The sequence below is a fragment of the Sprattus sprattus genome (assembly GCF_963457725.1).
Source record: "Sprattus sprattus genome assembly, chromosome: 1".
Classification (NCBI taxonomy): Eukaryota; Metazoa; Chordata; class Actinopteri; order Clupeiformes; family Clupeidae; genus Sprattus; species Sprattus sprattus.
The window spans coordinates 58,401,529-58,409,062 of NC_137920.1; positions in this window are offsets into that span (position 1 = coordinate 58,401,529).

The window sequence follows — 7,534 nt, forward strand, 5'->3', positions numbered from 1 at the left end:
ATATTCTCAAACAATAAACTGTGACTGGCTAATGCAGATTGGCTAATGCAGACTGGCTAATACAGACTGGCTAATGCAGACTAGCTAATGCAGACTGGCTAATACAGACTGGCTAATGCAGACTAGCTAATGTAGACTGGCTACTGCCTGTCTATCAATTCCTAATTGATTTTGATTTTATGAAATGGATTCCTTTTACACTTTCCAGAAATGGCTCTACTGGATGTGCGCTCAGCTGTCATCTTTTCCTAGATCAAGCACCGCTACAAACCACATATCCGCCTATCTCTCCTTCCCTGAGAGGAGCTGGTTTTAACGGACATCAGGTATGATGGACACAAGCTCCTGAATGGGCACTGCACTCTCCTGTCAAAACCACCTGATGGGTATCACCACTGCTGGGCTTTTCCTCAGTTGGCTTCCCTTCAGTCATCCTCATTTTTAACCTTCCTGTCTGACTGAATGTGAATGTGTTGGACTTTCTTTGTCTTGTTTACTCTGTATGGCTGATTTAAAAATACACAGGGCAGGATCTTGAAAGAAACCAGATACAAAGTTCTAAGGTCTTGAGCTTCCTTTGTATTTCAGAGTAGATATGTTTTGCAAAAATGCATAAAACATGTCAATTATACTCCTTTGGTATGCATTTAGATACAGGGAGCATTTCTAAGGGTATTTCTGGCTATTGTGAAAGTTCACAGGGCATGATGTGCCCTTTTTAAAACAGGATTTGACAAAGCACAGGTTTTAAACAAAGGGCTTTGTGGGTTAGGAGTGTGTCGAAAGCTGTGAAGGGAATTGACATTTGCGCCAGCAGCTCATTAGGCTTTTTTCTCCTCTCAAGTAAATTCCTCTGAGCAGTACAGGATAAATCATCTGCTCTCAGCCACTGATTGTGCGCTCATGCCACACAAAAGAGAGAGAGAGAGAGAGAGAGAGAGAGAGACAGAATAGAGAAATCTCAAGCTTCTCAAAAGACTCTTATTGACGGCTGACAGCTGTGCTGGTTTCTCGAATGTGCTGACAAGACGCCTCGGCTTGTTTCTGTCAGAGGAAATGGGAAGTTGCGTCCTCTCTTTGCCAATAAAGAGAGAGGGAGGAAGGGAGGTCTGAGAGATAAGGCCCCAGGGGCGGAAATAAAATAAAAATCCAGTCAAACCATTCCTTGTTATTATGTGAGCCCCCCCCCCCCCCACACACACAGCCTCTCATACTCTCACAACCCCTGCCCCCCCAGATGGAACATAAACAAACACAATCACACGCACACAAGCTCAAATGAGATGTGACAGTTCTATTGAGTGTGATTTATTAGCCGTGATTATGCAGAACCTGCTTTCTCTCTCACCCCTTGGAGTGTTGCTCATGATGGCCTGAATCGCTCCCAGAGTGCCTTATCTGGCAGATGGAGTGTGCTTTGCCATTTCACCACATACCACTGTGTGCAATTAACACTCCACTATTAGTTGGTCATACAGCGTCTCCATGGAGCCTGTCGTTCAAGTGTCACCTGTGAGATCCACCTCCACTCCAGTGAAGGAGAAAGATTATCACCTCCAGATAACTGAGCCTCTGTGTCAGTACTAAACTACAGCTGAGGAAACACAGTAGTCTTGTTTCTGCTAACAGGCTTGCGCGAGCTACGGCTGTCTTCAGGCCAGCGTGCGCTATAGCTGTCTTCAGGCCAACGTGCGCTTCGGCTGTCTTCAGGCCAGCGTGCGCTACGGCTGTCTTCAGGCCAGCGTGCGCTACGGCTGTCTTCAGGCCAGCGTGGGCTACGGCTGTCTTCAGGCCAGCGTGCGCTACGGCTGTCTTCAGGCCAGCGTGCGCTACGGCTGTCTTCAGGCCAACGTGCGCTACGGCTGTCTTCAGGCCAGCGTGCGCTACGGCTGTCTTCAGGCCAGCGTGAGCTAAGGCTGTCTTCAGACCAGCGTGCGCTACGGCTGTCTTCAGGCTAGCGCGAGCTAAGGATGTCTTCAGGCCAGTGTGCGCTACGGCTGTCTTCAGGCTAGCGCGAGCTAAGGCTGTCTTGAGGCCAGCGTGCGCTACGGCTGTCTTCAGGCTAGCGTGAGCTAAGGCTGTCTTCAGGCTGGCGCGAGCTAAGGCTGTCTTCAGGCTAGCGCGAGCTAAGGCTGTCTTCAGGCTGGCGCGAGCTAAGGCTGTCTTCAGGCTAGCGCGAGCTAAGGCTGTCTTCAGGCCAGCGTGCTCTAAGGCTGTCTTCAGGCCAGTGTGGGCTGATGTTCTGGGGCCTCAAGCCAAGAGAACAAAACATATTTGCAATTCTACCATTGGGCTGAAAGCCCTGCAGTATTGGTGTAAATGTCACCAATCCAGCCCAGTTTTACAAGTGAGTGGGAAGTTCAAGTTGAGTTTATTAAATAAAGTCTGGATACCCAAGAACCTACGACCTACAGCAGGAGAAGTTAGGATTGTTATGGGGAACAGAAGTTAATTAGACTATTCCTCCCAAACCCTCCCCTGCTATTCATGCAAAACTTTAATCTGACCTACCCAACACATTGAAAAGAAAGACCTAGGAGGTAGAAATGTATGTCAGCAATTAGGCACATCTGTATTCAGCTTCTGGTGGCATGTCAAATGAATGCAAGCGGAATCAAGCTCCAGATGTCAGAGAAACTGATTCAAAGCCCTCGCACAATACCATCAAGATAAAAGATAGTGAATTAACTATCAACATGCCTGCTGTTGGGATTGTTTACACTGGTCAGATGATATGACAAATGTGGAGTACTCTGTACCATACATTGGATTTCATGGATTTCACGCTTGGATCACTGTTGGTTCATCCATGGCTCTAGTTTGGACATACACTTATTATGGCTTCTCACCTCCACATGAAGCTTGAGGAAAAACAAACCCTCCATGGAATGTACCCATTATACCATTAAGACCACGCTGGGCATTTAAGTACGACTAAGAGGAAAAGAAGGATGGAGATTATTATGTGATTATGTCAGTGGTGTCAATTGCAGTAGGGGACAAGAGGTGCCATTGATTCTCCTTTAAAATCTCTGTTTACATCTAGCCATCACATGCTTATTAATCCACTTAGCTTGGTGAGGACATAGATGTTTGATTTCATAGCACTCTGAGGGAGAAAGGGCTCACCTGTCACCAGGCTGGCAGTGGTGAAACATAATCAGCCAAATTACCTCAAATACCCTGATCAATATTCCAAACCATGATGGCTAACAGGCCTCTGAAGTGGCGGCCCAAATTGAGATGATTGAATCAATATAAGATGGGCCCCTGTCAGTCTCCACTGGGAGAAGATGGGAAGCAAAGGGGTTGGGAGGGAGAGGGGAGAGGACGATGGAGGAACTGGAGCTTAATGAAATTCCAGAGCACACAGCAACAACAGTCTGAGGAGGCAGAGGGAAGCAGCTGGGATGGCTGATTGCAAAGAAGATGGAGGTCACTGAGCTCGAGAGGCGAAGGCACTTACCAGCCAGCCAATGTCAGAGCCACAACTAAATGTCAATCATACAGATTTTGAGTATAACCTTTACTACTGAGGCAGTGCCTTTTCTGGTAACACCTGCTTTTAGTGACTCCAAGATTTGATTTGAGAATGTCACCTGTTGTATGAAATGACAACCTTTCATCCAGTCATTTCCAGATCTTTCCCATGACCAGAAGAGATTAGTTTCTGCGAGGAAGGTAATGAGCTTGATTTGCATTATCACATTGATCAACGGAAAATATATAATCCACAAGAAGAACAGCATCAATCACGCTGGCAAAGACAAGAAACAAATTCACTTTAGGGATGTGCTGGATCTGTTTGCAGGCGTTGCAGAGAAGTGGCAGGATTTCTGGGATTGACTGGTGGGTTATCAGTGAGATTTACCACGAAACACTACAGGAGGTGAGGGGAGTGAAGAGAGAGCGAGAGAGAGATAGAGAGAGAGAGAGAGAGGGAGAGAGATTCTGAGGTGTTAAAGTGAGAGACAAGAAGGAGAGAAGTGACCAATGGCTAAAAGGAAACAGGATGGACACAACCGGAGGAGGACGAAGAGTTCCATTCAGAAAAGATGGCTACATCATGTGTAAAGGAGATCAGGGAAAATCTCTATTTTAAACTAACCAAACAAAGCTTTTCATTTTCTATCACTTCACTTTGAATTTGTAAGGTTGCGCATAAGGTTTTCTGTGATCTAAGGACACACACAATGGAGTTGGCTTGGCAGGCTCAATATGCTTGCCTTGGTTTCAGTCACGATAAATGATACTCTGTCTGGATCCGTTTGGTCTCATACCGTGGTGAACACAAAATGGCCTGTCACCCCAGCCCTGAAATCCATTAGCTACAGCCACAGGTGTCAATCTGATCCACTAAGCTGACATGACTTATTACCTTCTGGCTTCATCTTCGTAACCGACGCGAGATGAGGCGCTTGAATGCGCTGCACTCGTTGAGCAAGTCTGAAATAATTAGCGCTTGCTACTTCAATCATCAGAGACAAACATTTTTGTGTCTCATTAAAGAACGAATTAGGATTCCCTTAATCAGCACCACTGTGTCGCTATCAGCAGTAATAAGATTTGCCGGGGGCGCAGATGGAGTGAGAGAGAGCGTGGTTTCTCCCTGCTTGTGATCTTAAGAGATTTTTCTGACTTCTTTCTTTCTCTCTCTCTCTCTCTCTCTCTTTCTCTCTCTCTTTCGATCTCTCGCTCTCTCTCTGTCAGCAGCTCTAAGGAGATCCCTTTGATCTTGACTCATCTCCTCAATCTTCCAGCCGGAATTCAAATAAAAAAGGATGCCTAGTTTTTAAGAACAAAGCTTGCTTCTTGCTGAACAAGGAAAAAGGATAATTCAGGTTATTTTTTTTCCTCTCTCTTTCCTTGGCTCTCTCTCTCTCTCTTTTTCTCTATCTTCATAACCAGATTCTTCGAGATGTTGACCCTGGAAGCTGCAATAGCTTGGATAGATACACACAGGAGAGTAGGGCTCCCGCTCACATTCATCTGTTGTTAGATGGAAGCAAAGAACAAAAAGCATTAAGAGCCTTGCACCTCTGATGTTCCACAGATTTACCCATCAGGATTTGCAGAGTGGAAGTGATGTTCCACAGATTTACCCAACAGGATAAAGTGCAGAGTGGAAGTGATGTTCCACAGATTTACCTACCATAGCGTGCAGAGTGGAAGTGATGTTCCACAGATTTACCTACCATAGAGTGCAGAGTAGAAGTGATGTTCCACAGATGTACCTTCCATAGAGTGCAGAGTAGAATGATGTTCCACAGATGTACCTACCATCAAGTGCAGAGTAGAAATGATGTTCCACAGATTTACCCATCATGATAAAGTGCAGAGTGGAAGTGATGTTCCACAGATTTACCCATCAGGATAGAGTGCAGAGTAGAATAGATGTTTGGGGACCTCTCCCTGCCCGAGATGTATAACACAAACTCTCCGATGCCTGGCAGCCCGCCACTTATCTACAGCTCCTCAATGAGGCACTTTATGGCTTAATGGCACGTGGCAAGTTGCTACAGTCAACAGCAGTGATTAACTGACTCAAGGAGGCAGAACTGTTGAACAGGTATTTGTTCTAGTGTGGTGGGGTGGAATCAAGGGCATGTAAGATAAAGAATCGTACCGATTCAATTCTCAAGAGCTCGCTTGAGGTGAAACAACATTCGTCTTTGATTGATTCTTGTGCCCTTCCTTATCCCTTTCTTATTTCTAATCAATAAGAATAATAATACACTTAAAGGGCTCCATGCAACTTTAATGTAAATTAATGAGGCTTTGTTTACATTTATAACACGGGTAGATGAAATCAGCTGGTTAAGAGTGAGTTCCGGGGTGTGCTTTATTCAGCGATAAAGGTACTGTACGACCTGTTTACATTTACCTGAGCGTTCCATATCAGTACGCACTCGAAATAACAGTAGCTTCGAAATCGAACCAAGATGGCGGCGTCTTGGGAGCCTGATAGTGGGAAATATTTTATGTGAATTAAGCTATCTACACAACTTTTTATATGTCTACATTGACTCGGTTAGTTGTTAATGTGCTACACGAATGTTGAAGAGTATTGTAGGTCTTGATTTAAACTCTCTAATATTATTTGTTGGTTGTTGCTAACGCTTAGACCAAAAATCCATTGAAACACATAGTAGCTAGCTAGCCTAGCTGCTAAAAGTATAACGTTGCTCTCACACGCCTCCCTCAGAGTTAGCGCGTCGGGCCTAACAACAACCTCGAACAAGTATATTATTGACGATACAGTACTGCCTCTCGAACCTTCTTGCTTAAGTATGTGCTGACTTCACTCAGTTCGAATCATGTGTCTCTTTGAGAGCTACTGAACATGTCAATGTCCTTCCCTAAATTATTAAATGTCCTTCTTTTGTTCTAGTGTCTTAGGATGGAGCTGAGGACACTGCCTTGAATAAAGAATCATTTTAGGGTCTTACAGTGATACGACATTTTCTTTTTTCACTTCTTGTGCTCTTCCTTACTCCCTTCTAACAACAGAGGACATAACCCAAGGCAATATAGCCACACTAATAGCTCTCACAAAATGATGGCCTCTTCCTCTTCCTTTCTGTCTTTCTACAAAATTATTTTCATTCTTCTGCCTTGACAGATGGCATCTTTATGAGCAGCCTCAGATGGCCTTTTGTCATCACTCTCACTGAGCTGTGTGAGAAAAAGCTTATTGTAAGATGCGCTGCAATGTGAACGCCTCTTATCCATCCTCTGTGAGTGGCACTGATAAGCACATTCACATGGCTGATTTAGAGTGGAAAAACAGCAGCTTACAGCAGATGAAGTCTGCTTACATATGGGCTGTGTGAACATGCAAACAGTATCTGTGCATTTGAATCTGTGCATGCAACACAGACTGTACAAGAGTCAACACACATGCAACACATATCCAGATGCCCACCACTCACTCATACATGCAGACACACACACACACACACAAACACACAACATTCACACACAAACACACGTTGACAGTCATACTCACACTCTAGTGTTAACTCTGGCCTGGTGGATGAGCTAGTTCACCTGTGTGTGTGTGTCTGTGTGTGTGTGGGTGCGTGTTAAGGTATGAACTGGCAGCTCTGGGAGTGTCAGGCCTAATTACACACACAAGCCCCTGAGGTTCCTAAGACAGACGCTAACTGGGTCACCCCAGCATGGCGGTGGGCGAGTGCAAAAGCCTCTCGGACCAATGAGACTCAGGCCAATGAGATTCAGGCCAATGACACTCAGGCCAATGAGACTCAGGCCAATGAGACTCTGGCCAATGAGACTCAGGCCAATGACACTCAGGCCAATGAGAGACAGGCCAATGAGACACAGGTCAATGACAGAGAGGCCAATGAGACTCAGGCCAATGACACTCAGGCCAATGAGACTCTGGCCAATGAGACACAGACCAATGAGACAAATGCCAATGAGACTCAGGCCAAGGAGACACAGACCAATCAGACTCAGGCCAATGAGATACAGGCCAATGAGAATCAGGCCAATGGTAAAATAGGGATTT